The following is an 18135-nucleotide window of genomic DNA, read 5'->3' on the forward strand; positions in this document are numbered from 1 at the left end:
CATCTAGCATAAATCAGGGATCAGTAGGCAAAGGAAATAATTGTTTTCAATATACAGGTTGATCTACTTTGCACCATGTGCAAGATGTGATGAAGTGCCCTCCAGACAGCCTCTACGTGCATGAAAAGGTGATGAAGTGTCCTAATGGCTGGCCTTCCATTGGAGAATCTGTGGTACAGTCCCATACAGGGTTCAGTGTGCAAGGAAGCATGATGAAGTGCCCTAATGGGTGCTGTTCCAGCTGAGAAAATGTGATGTAGTGCCCTATAGGCTTCCTTACATGGCAGAAAATGAGATGAAGTGTTCACCAGGTGCCTCCAAGTGTGAGGAAATGTGCCCTCTAGAGTGCCCCCATTATTGAAAAAAAAGTGGGTTAATGCTTTTCAGGTGCCCTTTTTATCATTATTATTATTGGGCGGCATGGTGTTGTAGTGGTTAGCGCTGTCGCCTCACAGCAAGAAGGTCCGGGTTCGGGCCCTGTGGCCGGTGAGGGCCTTTCTGTGTGGAGTTTGCATGTTCTCCCCATGTCTGCATGGGTTTCCTCCGGGTGCTCCAGTTTCCCCCACAGTCCAAAGACATGCAGGTTAGGTTAACTGGTGACTCTACATTGACCGTAGGTGTGAATGTGAGTGTGAATGGTTGTCTGTGTCTATGTGACAGCCCTGCGATGACCTGGCGACTTGTCCAGGGTGTACCCCGCCTTTCGCCCGTAGTCAGCTGGGATAGGCTCCAGCTTGCCTGCAACCCTGTAGAACAGGATAAAGCGGCTACAGATAATGAGATGAGATGGGATTATTTTATCCCTCACACAGCCTGTGTCCACCTCTGCCTTTTTGGACATTCCACCGTGCAACAAGACGTTACAAGACATTGGCAGCAATGATCTGCCAGATGGCGCTAGAGCTATTTTACTCACATTCAGCATGAACAATAAGGAAGCTGCATAAATAAATAAATAAATAAATAAGTGTGTGTGTGTGTGTGTACAGTACTGTGCAAAAGTCTTCGGCACATGGGCTGTAGACCAAAAATGGCTTAAAAATAATGAAATTAAATGTTTCTACATTAAAAATACTATAAACAGTAATCAATCTCATCTCATTATCTCTAGCCGCTTTATCCTTCTACAGGGTCGCAGGCAAGCTGGAGCCTATCCCAGCTGACTACGGGCAAAAGGCGGGGTACACCCTGGACAAGTCGCCAGGTCATCACAGGGCTGACACATACAACCATTCACACTCACATCTACGGTCAATTTAGAGTCACCAGTTAACCTAACCTGCATGTCTTTGGACTGTGGGGGAAACCAGAGCACCCAGAGGAAACCCACATGGACACGGGGAGAACATGCAAACTCCGCACAGAAAGGCCCTCGCCGGCCCCGGGGCTCGAACCCAGGACCTTCTTGCTGTGAGGCGACAGCGCTAACCACTACACCACCATACCGCCTCAGTAAGCCATAATGAATGAAACAAAGTCAATATTTGGTGTAAGATGACTCTTTGCTTTAAAAAAAAAAAGAAAGAAAATAGTAGTCTCCAATGAGTGCAGTTTTATGCGGAAATGAGCTGTAGGTTTTACTGAGCATCTTCCAGAACCAGCCACAGTTCTTCTGGACACTTTGACTGTCACACTCGCTTCTTCATTTTGCCCCAAAACCCAGCAGCCTTCATTATGTTTCTTTTTTTAATCTGAAAAGTGCTCTCTTATGGAATATGCTGCTCAGATATAAACTTTTTCTTTTCTGTAACATTTAAATTTGTGCTGGAAACCGAACGAACGTTTGGAACTCTAAAATGTTTTTGTACTGACTCGATAATGTAGAAGTCCATCCATCCATCCATTATCTGTAGCTGCTTATCCTGTTCTACAGGGTTGCAGGCAACCTGGAGCCTATCCCAGCTGACTATGGGCAAGAGGCGGGGTACACCCTGGACAAGTCGCCAGGTCATCGCAGGGCTGACACAGAGACAACCAACCATTCACACTCACATTCACACCTACGGTCAATTTAAAGCCACCAATTAACCTCACCTTTGGACTGTGGGGGAAACCGGAGCACCCGAAGGAAACCCACACAGACACGGGGAGAACATACAAACTCCACACAGAAAGGCCCTCACCAGCCGCTGGGCTTGAACCCAGGACGTTCTTGCTGTGAGATGACAGTGCTAACCACTACACCACCGTGCCGCCCCAATGTAGCAGTCATAAAATAGAAATCCATAACAAAGTCTGGATGAAAAACAACATCGGGTGCCAAGACTTTTGCACAGTACTGCATATTATGTATATTTGTAAATTACGCCCTGGTCTTATTAATGACACAATCTACAATTGTGTCTTTCCTATTTGCTACTACACTGACAGGGTTGAGTCTGAAAGTCTGATCACTGCGATAATTCAACAACTATTAACAACCACTGTGCACAAAAACAGGCTGGACAGAATAAACCAGTCTGAGATACAGTGTCTGTGAAACGCCCCTTTAAGCACAACAGGTGCCCATGGGAAGCCAAAAGGTTCATTACTATTATGAATGTGCACAAACGGAAAAGTGCTGTGATAGAAGCTCTTCTCAGATTGTAGGAACACCCAAAGAGCACGATAAAGTGAAGTGAGTTCACCTTCAGCTATGCCTTGCCTTGACTTTTGGCAGGAGGAGATGTTTTCAGTTTTGGGTAAAAAGAACAGCAATGAAATTGGACAGTAGTGTAGCTACCAGCTGCAAATGTGAGGAATGGGCGGCATGGTGGTGTAGTGGTTAGCACGGTCGCCTCACAGCAAGCAGGTTCTGGGTTCAAACCCAGTGGCTGATGAGGGCCTTTCTGTGTGGAGTTTGCATGTTCTCCCCATGTCTGCGTGGGTTTCCTCTGGGTGCTCCGGTTTCCCCCACAGTCCAAAGACATGCAGTTAGGTTAATGTGGGGAGGCCTTGGGCTGAAGTGCCCTTGAGCAAGGTACTTAACCCCTGACTGCTCCCCAGGTGCTCTAGTGTGGCTGCCCACTGCTCTGGGTGTGTGTTCACTGCTTCAGATGGGTTAAATGCAGAGAATAAATTTCACTGTGCTTGAAGTGTGCATGTGATAAATAAAGGTTTCTTCTTCTTCTAGCTTAGCTCGTTAAGAGTCATACCGTGTCCAAAATCACTCACTACTCAATATAGTGGACCAAATAGTGAGTTCGCCATTTTGTAGTGCTGTCCGAATGTATAGTGAGAATTATTACACCCTATATAGTGGACCTCAAAAAAAAAGTGAGCTGTGCAGTTGGAACGAAGTGCAGGTGGGACTTCATCAAGGATCTGCTTTGAGTCCTTTCTTGTTTGCCATCGTGATGGATAGCTTGACGGACGAAGTGAGGCAAGGGAGAAGGATTTCGGGAGTCATTTGTGATAGGAAAGTCCCAGCAAAAGTGAAAGGTAAGATGTATAAGACAGTAGTGATACCAGCTGTGATGTATGTATTGGAGACCGTACCCTTAACGAAGAGACAGGAGGCAAAGTTGGAGGTGGCGGAGTTGAGGATGTTAAGGTTTGCGATGGGAGTGACAAGGTTGGACAGGATAAGGAACGAGCACATCAGAGGGACGGTACATGTGGAGAGCTTGGGAATTAAGCTAAGAGAGATGAGATTGAGATGGTAGGGGCACATCCTGAGAAGAGATGCAGAGCATGTTGGAAGGAGAATGTTGAGGATGGGGCTACCAGGCACACGAAAATGAGGAGATACATGGATATGGTGAGAGAGGACATGAGGGTGGCAGGTGTGGTAGAGAAGGATGCGGAAGACAGGGAGCAATGGAGAAGAAAGATCCGCTGTGGCGACCCCAATCAGGAGCAGCCAAAAGAAGAAGAAGAAGAAAGATATAGTGGACTCAAAATGTCCCACAATGCATCATGAAAAGTAGTGTACAACCGATGGTCACTAACCAAGCAATATATACCATCATGCATTGCAGTCGCGCTGAAAAAGAAAAGTAGGTTTGGGTGAATGGACGGAGGAAGAAACACATTATAACCGGACATTCAAGTACAATTAAAAATAGTAAGAGAATAGAAAAAAACTATAATAGAATCTCATCTCATTATCTCTAGCTGCTTTATCCTGTTCTACAGGGTCGCAGGCAAGCTGGAGCCTATCCCAGCTGACTACGGGCGAAAGGCGGGGTACATCCTGGACAAGTCGCCAGGTCATCACAGGGCTGACACATAGACACAGACAACCATTCACACTCACATTCACACCTACGCTCAATTTAGAGTCACCAGTTAACCTAACCAGCATGTCTTTGGACTGTGGGGGAAACCGGAGCACCCGGAGGAAACCCACGCAGACACGGGGAGAACATGCAAAATCCGCACAGAAAGGCCCTCACCGGCCACGGGGCTCGAACCCGGACCTTCTTGCTGTGAGGCGACAGCGCTAACCACTACACCACCGTGCCGCCCACAGGTAAAATATATGAATAAAAATTAGAGTGCAGAGCGAGGGATTAATCAAAAGCCTCAAATTTGATTTAATAAAAGGCAGCGGTAAAGAAGAAGGAAAGTATTCAGCCTTGAGTTAAAAGAACTGAAAGCAGAACTGAATGCAGCAGACACAAAGTACTTTGTATTTATTAATGTGAGAAATACCCTCAATGTGATATGGATTTATCACAAAAACACATGCATGTATTTATTATTTTGAAAACCCACCAGCCGACTGATCTGGCAAGTTTTAATTATGCGACAGTAATGACATAAATAACGGCGTGGCGGAGGAGTGTCTGAAAGCATTTTATCATTTTATCAATGAGCTCACTATATAGTCCTCTATATAGTAATTCCCTATATAGTGAGTAGGGAGTAGTGAACAAGTGAGTGATTTCGGACACAGGGATAGTTTGTGCCAGTGTTTATGGAGATGAAGGGTCTGTCTTTTAATAAATACTTGTTTTCTTTTAGAACAATAACCAGAAAAGTTTAAAAGTCAGCTTTTGTGACCAGTTACTGTACATGTGTAAGGTTTTATTCCTTTGAAAGGATAAATAATTGTAAGTATTTATTCTTGACCAAGAAGGCAGTAATTTATTTTGTGACAAAATTGTAAGGATTTATTCTGTTCAGTTAAAATGACCTTCTGTCTCAGCTAGACATTGTTTAAAAATTCCATTCTGTCTGAACATTGCTATCATATCATCAGAACATTCTTCTTATTTTGATATGAAATGTGTATTATTGATCAGATTATTGTGTCTGAACAACACCAAGGTCTGCAATGATGTCAGACACACCCACACACACCCACAGCTGCATATCCAACGTGTATTTGGGATTAAAAGTTAGATTTAAAGCCATGATTTAAGTTAGTTTTATAGCTACACGTGATTTAGGATTGTTAGATTTAACCAGTCTCTCCAGTGTTGAATTTGAAATTGAAATGATTGAATGTTAGATGGGCGGCACGGTGGTGTAGTGGTTAGCGCTGTCACCTCACAGCAAGAAGGTCCGGGTTCGAGCCCCGTGGCCGGCGAGGGCCTTTCTGTGTGGAGTTTGCATGTTCTCCCCGTGTCCGCGTGGGTTTCCTCCGGGTGCTCCGGTTTCCCCCACAGTCCAAAGACATACAGGTTAGGTTAACTGGTGACTCTAAATTGACCGTAGGTGTGAGTGTGAATGGTTGTCTGTGTCTATGTGTCAGCCCTGTGATGACCTGGCGACTTGTCCAGGGTGTACCCCGCCTTTCGCCCGTAGTCAGCTGGGATAGGCTCCAGCTTGCCTGCGACCCTGTAGAACAGGATAAAGCGGCTACAGATAATGAGATGAGATGAATGTTAGATTTAATGTTAGATTTAAAGCTGCATTAAGTGATTTAAGTTAGTTTTGTAGTTTTAGAATGCAGAATGTGATTTAAGATTGTTAAGACTTTATGAATTTAATATTTTAGCTTCTTCGATCTTATTCCTGTATAATTTCCTGTAAAGTTACTGTGTGACCTTCCTCTGGTGAAGAAGACACATACTTCTTTGCTAGACTAGACATAAACATGTCTTTGTTTAAAATTGTAAATGCTGAATTGCTGAGTTGTTAAGAACATATCCGTTGATATGAAATATATATACAGGATATTTTGCTTAATGATTGATCCAAGGTTTCACTCATATTGATGGAATTAAGATGTGATTTGCTGACTTAGCACAAGAACACATTCACATACGCACACACATAACACACACACATCCTACACACACACACACACACACACACACACACACACACATACATTTGTGCACACACACATTCTCACACACACACACACACACACACACACACACACACACACACACACCCCTCTCACACACACATCTGCGCATACACACATATTTGACAGACATAACAGACAAACACAGCTGCCTTTTAGAGAGATAAACAGACATTAGTTATGATTATAATTTGTTATAAAAGGTTGTTTGTAATATTTCATCTTTGGCGAGAAAACTGTGAATAAACGGCAGTGAAACCAATCTCTGGTTCTCTGTTTTTTTTTCGCGGTGTTTTCGCTCCAGAATTCTGCAGGTGGCACGAGGGCATTGGTCTCGAGAAGAAGCCGTTCCAGCTGGGGGAACCTTTACAACATGACACTGCAACTTTCTAACTTACTCACTGCCAACCTGAATATGAAAAAAGAATATCTAAAAGGTATAGAAGAACAACTTTATTTATTATCACATGTAAACACAGTAAAATTCCACTCTGCGTTTAATCCATCTGAAGCAGTGAACACACGCACATACACTGAGCAGTGGGCAGCTATGCTACAGCACCTGGGGAGCAGGCAGGGGTTAGGTGCCTTGCTCAAGGACACTTCAGCCCAACCTTCAGCCCATGGCTGCCTCATGTTAAGCACAACGTAGGCTACCTTTTAAAATAAGGGGTCAGAAGGCGAATCGGGAAGGCTGCGTTATTTTTAATTAGCCTAACAGGCCTACTTGCAGTCCGGGTATATGCGCAACGGCAGGCCTGTGTACACATCTCTCTGTCTCTGTGTGTGCGCGTGCGCATGAACGAGAAGAAAGAGCACTATGAATGAACGGAACGATACGCAACGGAATTTTTTTTTTCAAAATCGCGAGTCTGATTGTGTGGTGATAGGAATCCATTGTGTGGCGCTGTGCCACACAATGGTCTATGTATGGGAAACCCTGGAAATGGGAGCACTTGGTCTATACAGGCTGTGCACTGAAACTGTGCAAAGCTCGCGCAGCCTTCTGGCGCTTCCGCAGGTAACGTCACAAATCTGGCTCCAGACTCATCTCATCTCATTACCTCTAGCCACTTTATCCTGTTCTACAGGGTCGCAGGCAAGCTGGAGCCTATTCCAGCTGACTACGGGCGAAAGGCGGGGTACACCCTGGACAAGTCGCCAGGTCATCACAGGGCCGACACATAGACACAGACAACCATTCACACTCACATTCACACCTACGGTCAATTTAGAGTCACCAGTTAACCTAACCTGCATGTCTTTGGACTGTGGGGGAAACCGGAGCACCCGGAGGAAACCCACGCAGACAACATGCAAACTCCGCACAGAAAGGCCCTCGCCGGCCACGGGGCTCGAACCCGGACCTTCTTGCTGTGAGGCGACAGCGCTAACCACTACACCACCGTGCCGCCCCGGCTCCAGACTCCCTTGGGATTTTTCCAGACGCGTTTTGTTTTGTTTTTTCTGATGTAGACAGATGGCCTTGTGCAAAATTACCCTTCTGGATGAGTGTGTAAAGGGACATACTTTCATATATATTAAAAAAAACAACTAAATTGGTCCAGAATATGCCCTTTAACGCTATGTTCACACTGCAAGGCTTAATGCTCAATTCCGATTTTTTTGTGAAATCCGATTTTTTTGTGAGGTCGTTCACATTAACAAATATATGCGACTTGTATGTGATCCTCAGTATGAATGAAAAGCGACCTAAAAGTGTTCCGCATGCGCATTGCAGGATACGACGACGTCACACGCACTGAGCATGGCCAGTGTTTACGGAAGTAACCTAAAGTTTCCTGTGTATGACAGTAGCCAGCATGGAGTACCTGGCGATGATGCAGTTGTTGTTGCGACGGAGCCAGAACATGCACAATAGCCTGATGTTAAGGAGGAGGTTGAGAAGGAAGAGGGCAAGGGTTTTGGCTCAGGCATTCTGCTGGGTAGTGACTGCAACCTCCGTTCAAAGGAACGTGTCATGCGCCATGTTTTTGTAACTTTTTTTGAGAGACCCGCCGCCTACTTCAGCGCAGAATAGTGACGTTTGTGGCTTGTTGATGACGTGTAAGTCAGATGAATGCGACCTGGCGGTTCAGACTGAAGTCGCATATGAAAAGATCGGATAGGAATCGGAATTAGGACCACATATCCAAACGGCCTGGGTCGGATTTGAAAAAATCGGATCTGTGTCGTTCATATTCGCTACGTTCACACTGCAAGGCTTAATGCTCAATTCCGATTTTTTTGTGAAATCCGATTTTTTTGTGAGGTCGTTCACATTAACAAATATATGCGACTTGTATGTGATCCTCAGTATGAACGAAAAGCGACCTAAAAGTGTTCCGCATGCGCATTGCAGGATACGACGACATCACACGCAGTGAGCATGGCCAGTGTTTACGGAAGTAAAACCGCCCGGTTGCGGTATGACCCATCCAATCTAGCTTGAATAGCTGTATCCCCCCAAATGGAAATCAGCTCCCTAACCTCTGCGTCCTTCCATTGAGAAGATTCAGAACCTTCACAGCCCGAAGCGTCCCCCACATTGATGTCATGCGCAGGGGCGCAGATACGTTTTTTGAACTGGGGGGGACAAAGCTGCCAGCAAACCAACCCCAACCCCGATATGCCTGTCAAACTTCTTGTGGGTTACCATAGCAACCAAGCTCGAGCTCGCAACCTGTGCAGTCTGCACAGCTCAACCAACCGAATATCAGTCTTTGTTTTATGTGAGTTGTTGCAACTATGTATACACTGCTGTGCACCTCAATAAACCGAATGGTAATTAGTCTTTTGATTTTTCCGTGAGGTTTGCCTTATACAAAGAAAGACAGCATAGACGTTTTTTCCTCCCTATAAGTGGGGGGGACCGAGCGAGGTGAATTTAAATCTGGGTGGGATGAGTCCCACCCTCTATCTGCGCCCGTGATTATGCGCCATGTTGTTGTAACTTTTTTTGAGAGACCCGCCGCCGACTTCAGCGCAGAATAGTGACGTTTGTGGCTTGTTGATGACGTGTAAGTCGGATGAATGCGACCTGGCGGTTCAGACTGAAGTCGCATATGAAAAGAGCGGATAGGAATCGGAATTAGGACCACATATCCAAACGGCCTGGGTCGGATTTGAAAAAATCGGATCTGTGTCGTTCATATTGTCAATAAAAGATCGGATACAGGTCACATATGGGCGAAAAGATCGGATTTGAGTCACTTCAGCCTGCAGTGTGAACGTAGTGTAAGTGATGTCTTTTTGATCCCTATGGCCTTCCATAGTCGCTCAGCGTGTGCACCGCGTCCCCGTGTTGAACGCTGGGCGGTGCAGAGATGCGATCCATCAGCATGGAAGTGCCAGAATAATACAAACTCAAAGTCTGTTGAGCTGACGTTCATGCACAGAGGTGGCAAGGTGGAGCTCTGTTCCTGCAGGTAAGCTGTTTATTTATGGATTTATGCATTTGCTGATTTTTGGCTATGTCTTTTTGTTGTCAGGATGCACACCTTGCCCAACTTAACCCTATTAGGGGTTGAGTTTAGACTTGCTTCATGTGCAGAAGAGCATAAAGAAGCATAAAGAAGCATAAAGAAGTTTATTTATATGTGGCTCACAATGAAACAGTGCTTTTTTTTTCTGTTTTGTGCATTACTTCCATGTCATGATTGCTGATTTGGAGATGAATAAACAGGAGAATGTAAGTCTTATATCTGCTCCCCTAACACATCGAAACTGTTCTGTGGATCATCTGCATTTCTTTTTTGCATGTGTGAAGCCATTTCTGGATTTGCAATGCCTCTTTCATTCAAATCCATGACTAAGTCTGCTTTCTTGAAGAGAGGATTAAATCATTAATATGATATCCAAGCCTTAATACACCATGATCAAAGAGGGATCATCAGTAACAGGGAGAAATGAAGCTGTTGGACACTAAACACATCATAATTCACGATCTCTAACATTTTAATAGCATTTTCTACCAATATGTTCTGCAATTTGATGTGCACTGTGTAAAACCATCCCTAAATACAGTTTCTTGGAAATTAAAGCTGCAGTAAGCAGTTTTTAAAATGACATTTCCTATAAGCCGTCTTTAGATTCTGATCCCAATTACTAAAATACATGTCACGAGGGGCGAAAAAAAGTCTCTGTGACTCTCTATGGCTCTGTAATCACCAGCTAAATCTTTTAACATGAACTGATTTCCTTATTATCAGTTATTTTGCACATGGATGGGCAGCCCATGGACGATAAGTAATATTTTGATTCAAAATCATTGGAAGTGTTGCAAAATCTCTTGATCTGATATCAGTTGTGTTGGAGCTTTCATAAAACTACATGAAATGCGCTTGCTTGATGAATCATAGCCATAATGTTGAAAATAAGCCTTGGCTGCTTTAAAAGCTGGAAGGATGATACTGATAACGTGGCTTCATGGGATTATTGCATGTGTTTTTGGAACAAATGGTTTTGGAGAAGCGTGGGACTGAGGCAAGGATGAAGATTGCTTTGGTGGCTAGAGATGGTAGAGATTAGCAAAATTGCTTATCCTGGCTTTAAAAAATTACACTTGTGTTTTAATGAAACATTTCATAACTTCTCATAATATGAGATATGATTTATGATTTTGAAAAGTAAGGTTTTGGGAGATTTCTAGTGATTAAAAATATGTGTCAACACTCAAATTTTTGTCCATTTTTTTTTACACCTAGGTTAAATTGCCAATACAAATCTAATAGATATGTAGTGCTTTATATCGTGTTATTAGTACAATAGTTTTATGACGCACACAAACCTGATGTTGAAAGACTTATAATTGGTGTAGGGACTGAATAACAAAACATCTCATCTCATTATCTCTAGCCGCTTTATCCTGTTCTACAGGGTCACAGGCAAGCTGGAGCCTATCCCAGCTGACTACGGGCGAAAGGCGGGGTACACCCTGGACAAGTCGCCAGGTCATCACAGGGCTGACACATAGACACAGACAACCATTCACACCTACGGTCAATTTAGAGCCACCAGTTAACCTAACCTGCATGTCTTTGGCCTGTGGGGGAAACCGGAGCACCCGGAGGAAACCCACGCAGACACGGGGAGAACATGCAAACTCCGCACAGAAAGGCCCTCGCCGGCCATGGGGCTCGAACCCAGGACCTTCTTGCTGTGAGGCGACAGCGCTAACCACTACACCACCGTGCCGCCCCATAACAAAACATATGATGAATCAAATGGTCTGGTTTAAAATCTAAGGGCCTTCTGTTTAAGCTTCACATCAAGCTCTTCTGTGTTTATAATCTCTAATATGTCTTAGTGGTTCATGTAAAAATCCGTTTATCTCACAATTATCTCACATTTATGGACAAACTGCACAACTGTTTCATAAAGAATCTGAAATTTAGCACCAAAACACCGTGGTTCATATCATATAGCAATAAAACCAGTTGTTTCCCTGCATAGCGCCAGGCAATCCATCATGCATCACGGCCTGCAGTTTATAGTACAACAAACTGAGTGACAGAACAACTTTAATGAACTTTGTGAGTGCTGGTTTATAATGTGAACAAAATAACCAAAAATATTTTTACTTCTAAAATGTGAAGCCATGAGTGGATTTGTGATCATGATTTTTTTTCCTCCATTAAGACACAAATCTCTGCATGATGATGCAATTTAAAATGAGTCTCAAGGCCAAATAATTCCTGTATTATTAATCAGTATGTAATGTCATGGCACAGTCATCATTTTAGACTGTTAAGGGTTAATTTTATCGAAACGCTCAAAATAAAACTGTATCTAACATCAAAAAAGCAGCAGTGGGTGAGATACTGTAGTTACTGTAGTGTGTTACAGGTTTCTGTTTGTTACAGTGTTAGTTACTGGATGTTACAGTTGGTGTGTTAGAGTTAGAATGTATTCAGTACAGTGTTACAGGTGGCAGTTATTTTGTGTTTTTGTGTTACAGTGAGTAAGGTCCAGTTACTGTGTTAATTATCTTGTGGTTTTGTGTTACAGTGAGTAAGGTCCAGTTACTGTGTTAATTATCGTGTGTGTTTGTGTTACAGTCAGTAAGGTCCAGTTACTGTGTTAATTATCTTGTGGTTTTGTGTTACAGTGAGTAAGGTCCAGTTACTGTGTTAATTATCTTGTGTTTTTGTGTTACAGTGAGTAAGGTCCAGTTACTGTGTTAATTATCGTGTGTTTTTGTGTTACAGTGAGTAAGGTCCAGTTACTGTGTTAATTATTGTGTGTTTTTGTGTTACAGTGAGTAAGGTCCAGTTACTGTGTTAATTATCTTGTGGTTTTGTGTTACAGTGAGTAAGGTCCAGTTACTGTGTTAATTATCATGTGTTTTTGTGTTACAGTGAGTAAGATACAACTAGTGTGTTGGTTATTTTGTGTGTTTTGTTACAGTCAGTAAGGTCCAGCTACTGTGTTAATTATCTTGTGTTTTTGTGTTACAGTCAGTAAGGCCCAGTTACTGTGTTAATTATCGTGTGTTTTTGTGTTACAGTCAGTAAGGTCCAGCTACTGTGTTAATTATCTTGTGGTTTTGTGTTACAGTGAGTAAGGTCCAGTTACTGTGTTAATTATTGTGTGTTTTTGTGTTACAGTGAGTAAGGTCCAGTTACTGTGTTAATTATCTTGTGGTTTTGTGTTACAGTGAGTAAGGTCCAGTTACTGTGTTAATTATCTTGTGGTTTTGTGTTACAGTGAGTAAGGTCCAGTTACTGTGTTAATTATCATGTGTTTTTGTGTTACAGTGAGTAAGATACAGCTAGTGTGTTGGTTATTTTGTGTGTTTTGTTACAGTCAGTAAGGTCCAGCTACTGTGTTAATTATCGTGTGTTTTTGTGTTACAGTGAGTAAGATGCAGTTAGTGTGTTAATTATCTTGTGGTTTTGTGTTACAGTCAGTAAGATACAGTTAGTGTGTTAATTATCTTGTGTTTTTGTGTTACAGTCAGTAAGATACAGTTAGTGTGTTAATTATCGTGTGGTTTTGTGTTACAGTCAGTAAGATACAGTTAGTGTGTTAATTATCTTGTGGTTTTGTGTTACAGTCAGTAAGATACAGTTACTGTGTTAATTATCTTGTGGTTTTTGTGTTACAGTGAGTAAGATACAGTTAGTGTGTTAATTATCTTGTGTTTTTGTGTTACAGTGAGTAAGATACAGCTAGTGTGTTGGTTATTTTGTGTGTTTGTGTTACAGTCAGTAAGGTCCAGTTACTGTGTTAATTATCTTGTCGTTTTGTGTTACAGTGAGTAAGGTCCAGTTACTGTGTTAATTATCTTGTGGTTTTCTGTTACAGTAAGTAAGGTCCAGTTACTGTGTTAATTATCTTGTGGTTTTCTGTTACAGTGAGTAAGGTCCAGTTACTGTGTTAATTATCATGTGTTTTTGTGTTACAGTGAGTAAGATACAGCTAGTGTGTTGGTTATTTTGTGTGTTTTGTTACAGTCAGTAAGGTCCAGCTACTGTGTTAATTATCGTGTGTTTTTGTGTTACAGTCAGTAAGGTCCAGCTACTGTGTTAATTATCGTGTGTTTTTGTGTTACAGTCAGTAAGGTCCAGCTACTGTGTTAATTATCTTGTGGTTTTGTGTTACAGTGAGTAAGGTCCAGTTACTGTGTTAATTATCGTGTGTTTTTGTGTTACAGTGAGTAAGATACAGTTAGTGTGCTAATTATCTTGTGTTTTCGTGTTACAGTGAGTAAGATACAGCTAGTGTGTTGGTTATTTTGTTTGTTTGTGTTACAGTGAGTAAGGTCCAGTTACTGTGTTAATTATCTTGTCTTTTTGTGTTACAGTGAGTAAGATACAGTTAGTGTGTTAATTATCTTGTGTTTTTGTGTTACAGTGTTAATTATATTTTGTTTTTGTGTTACAGTAAGATGCTGTTCATGCGATAGCTATAATGTGTTAGTTACTGTGTTAGTTATCTTGTGTTTTTGTGTTACAGTAAGCAAGATACTGTTCGTGCGTTAGCTATAATGCGTTACAGTTCGTATGTTATTTACTTTGTGTGATTATATTACAGTGTGTAAGATACAACTGGTGTGTTAGTTATTTTGTGTTACAATGAGTAAGATATAGTTAGTGTGTTGGCTATTTTGTGTGTTTGTGTTACAGTCAGTAAGGTCCAGTTACTGTGTTATGGCCCTTTTCCACTACCCTTTTTCAGCTCACTTCAGCTCGCTTCAGCTCACTTCAGCCCGACACGGCTCGCGTTTCGACTACCAAAAACCAGCACGACTCAGCTCGCTTCAGCCCTGCTTAGCTCCTAAAACTCGCACGGTTTTGGAGTGGGGCTGAAGCGAGCCAAAGCGAGCCGAGTGAGGTTGGGGGCGTGAGCAGACACTCCCCTGTGCACTGATTGGTGAGGAGGAGTGTCCTCACATGCCCACACACGCCCCGCGAGCGCGCTGGGATCTGTAAACACCGCAAACCCGGAAGGAGAAGAATTACGAATTACGAGAATTTCTGAAGCCTTATGCGCCTCGCCTCATCTATACGCTCTTGCCAGTATCTGTCCGCGTTGTCGGTGACAACAAGCCACAGCACCAAGACCAGCAACACTAACGACTCCATGTCCTCCATGTTTATTGTTTACTATTCGGGTCGTGAGACTACCGCTTAAAAGGTCACTGATGTCACTGTTTGCGCTGCTTAACGACATCACCTGACGTCCACCCACTTTCGCTAACTCCACCCAATGTGTCCACCCACTTCCAGCCAGCACGGTTCAGTGCGGTTGTAGTCGAAATGCAACTCCAACAGCCCCGCTCAGCTTGACTCAGCCCAACTCAGCACGGCACGGCTCAGCCCGACTCAGCCGCATTTGTAGTGGAAAAGCGGCATTAGTCATCTTGTGGTTTTGTGTTACAGCGAATAAGATACTCTTAGTGTGTTAGCTACAATGTTTTACAGTTAGTATGTTATTTATTTTGTGTTATTATGTTACAGTGCAAAAGATACAGTTAGTGTGTTATTTATTTTGTGTTTTTGTGTTACAGCCAGTAAGATACAATTCTTGTGTTAGTTATTTTGTGTCACAGTGAGTAAGGTACAGTTACTTTACCTCAGAGGTAACTGTATCTTACTGACTGTAGTGAGTAGTTAGTGTGTTGGTTTGTGGATTTTTTTACATGGTTACGGTTAGTGTGTGTGAGTTACTGTGTGTTACAGTTAGTGTCAGTTATTTTGTATGTGCGTTTTTTGTTACAAAGCGTTATATACAGATTGTGATACATTGTATTAGTTGCATGGTTACTGTTAGTGTGTTAGATATTTTGTGCTCTTGTGTGTTACAGTCAGTGTTGTAGTCGAGTCACTAAACCTCGAGTCCAAGTCCAGTCTCGAGTCCCCAGTGTTCAAATCTGAGTCAAGTCCAAGTCATTAAAGAAAATTTCGAGTAGAGTCCGAGTCCACCATTGATCCAAGTCGAGTCCGAGAACAAAACTCCAACTGCACCATTTGACGGTGGCTGTTGCTGCCTTTATGTGAAATCGTCTCTGTTACTGTGTTGGACTAACGTTGCTGCTCGACTGTGCCGTTTTAGTTAATAGGTACAGATAAAAAGCTTGTTCATTGCTCAGCAAGCCCCGCCTACTATCAACAGAGCAATGAACATAGCGTGTCACTTCCTTCTCTGGGTGGAGTCTTGCCAAATAACGATTGAAGTTCGAGGTTGTCCCCGTCGTCTCCTCGATAGTTCTTCTACATATGGAACACATAGCAGTGCATTTTTCCCACTGCACAAGAAGTCTGTATAAGCAAAACAGACAATCCTAGGGGCGTTCTCTCCAGGCATTTTAGCGCCATTAACGTTAGCTTGTTCCTGAAAATGACGTATGAACAGGCGAATGTGCATTCTCTTGCACGACATTAGTATAACAATTAATGTAGATATAAATATCTTATGCCAAATTATTATGGGACGTTACAAAAAATAAAGAAAAAATCCGAGACCTCATCTCCAGTTTACGAGTCCGAGTCATCAATGCTCAAGTCCAAGTCAAGTCACAAGTCCTTAAAATTAGAGCATGAGTCCTGGACTCAAGTACTACGAGTCTGGTTACAGTTAGTTTGGTGTTTGTCTCAGTCTTAGTTTCTGTGTGTTTCTGTGTTAGCATGTTTTGTGTTCTTGCGTTAGCTTGTGTTTGTTACAGCGTAATGATTTGTGGTCCAAGCGCTGATCCTGTCCGGCTTAGACTACTGCAACTCTCTCCTTGCTGGCCTTCCAGGATTTGCTATCAGACCTCTGCAGCTCATCCAGAATGCTGCAGCTCGCCTGGTCTACAGCCTCCCTTGTTTTTCCCATGTCACCTCTCTGCTGCACTGGCTACCTGTTGCGGCTCGTATCATATTTAAGACATTGGTGCTAGCATACCAGGCTCTCAGGGGGTCAGGGCCAGCATACCTCCAGAGTCTGATCTGCCCCTACATGCCAACCAGATCCCTATGCTCCGCTACTTCTGGTTGCCTGGCCCCTTCTCCTCTCCACTCCTGCCCAAGACTGCTATCTGTCCTGGTTCCCTGTTGGTGGAATGACCTTCCCATTGAGATCAGAACTGCCAACTCCCTGACCACCTTGAAGCGCAGACTGAAGACTCACCTCTCCAGGCTGCACCTCTCCCGTTTTTCCCTAGTGCCCACTGTGTAATTGCGTATCGGTCTTGACCAACCCAGGCTGTGAACGGTGTTGCCTGGGGTTAGCCGTTTGAGTTCTCTACGTAGTTGTACTTTGTATGGTTGATTTGTTTCCTTGGCTGCTTGAGTATCGGTATTTCAACAGCATATTACACTAGATATTGCTGTCACTTGTTTAGTTGGCACTAGAACCTTCTTGTCTAGAAGTTCACCACTTCATGTACCTGACTCTTGCACTCGTTGTACGTCGCCCTGGATATGAGTGTCTGCTCAATGCCATGGAATATAACATAATGTAATGTGTCAGCCACAGAGTTACAGTTAGTGTTAGTTATTTTGTGTTATTGTGCTACAGAGAGTATATTTAGTGTGTCAGTTTGTGTTTGTTACAGCATAACGGTTAGTGTTTTGTTACAGTGTGTCAGCTCCAGAGTTACAGTTAACATGTTAACTGGTTTGTGATGGCACAATGGTGTAGTGGTTAGCACTGTCGTCTCACAGCAAGAAGGTTCTGGGTTTGAGCCCAGTGGCCGACGGGGCCTTTCTGTGTGGAGTTTGCATGTTCTCCCCATGTCTTTGTGGGTTTCCTCCGGATGGTCCGGTTTCCCCCACAGTCCAAAGACATGCAGGTTAGGCTAATTGGTGGCTCTAAATTGAACGTAGGTGTGAATGTGAGTGTGAATGGTTGTTTATCTCTGTGTCAGCCCTGTGATGACCTGGCGACTTGTCCAGGGTGTACCCCGCCTCTCGCCCGTAATCAGCTGGGATAGGCTCCAGCTTGCCTGTACAGGATAAGCAGTTATGGATGGATGGATGGATGGATGGATGGATGGATGTTAATTGGTTTGATTTTGCTGCAGAGTAACATTTCATTTGTGTTAGTTATTGTGTGATAGAGTTGGTGGAAACCAAGCCATTTAAGATGCAGTAGTATGGATTTGGTCAGGTTCAGTTTATTCTTTACTTGTTGCTATGTCACACTGGATGAAAATGATTTTTTTAAACATACAAAGGGACACCATAATGATTATAATGCTGAGCCCCACGTAGTAGAGATTTAACTGTTATGGGGTAACAAGGCTGTTTCTGAAGATCACGCGCTTGGCTGAAGAGATAAAGCCGTTTTTATTCATCTTGCTCTGTGCTTTGTGCTGTGGAAGACGGTGCCTCTGGCCTGACATGTCACCCAGAAAGCCGAGCCAAGTTTAAAAAACAGAACAAAACACTGCTCTCATTTAAGAATTT

At 43.1% G+C, this 18135-nt stretch overlaps 1 protein-coding gene across 11 annotated transcripts in view; it reads left to right on the plus strand.

Moving 5' to 3' along the window:
• Positions 1-9573: 9573 nt before the first annotated feature.
• The window catches only part of ppfibp2b (PPFIA binding protein 2b), a 276871-nt gene continuing 268309 nt past the window's right edge, over positions 9574-18135 (plus strand). For 10 of the 11 annotated variants that reach the window (XM_060928294.1, XM_060928299.1, XM_060928300.1 and 7 more), the window contains exon 1: positions 9574-9669. The gene's annotated coding sequence lies outside the window, so the exon portion shown is untranslated. Of the gene's footprint in view, positions 9670-9914; positions 9933-18135 lie in introns of all 11 variants that reach the window. The other variant, XM_060928296.1, reaches the window with a different exon arrangement.

Source organism: Neoarius graeffei, chromosome 8 (genome assembly GCF_027579695.1).
Source record: "Neoarius graeffei isolate fNeoGra1 chromosome 8, fNeoGra1.pri, whole genome shotgun sequence".
Lineage (NCBI taxonomy): Eukaryota > Metazoa > Chordata > Actinopteri > Siluriformes > Ariidae > Neoarius > Neoarius graeffei.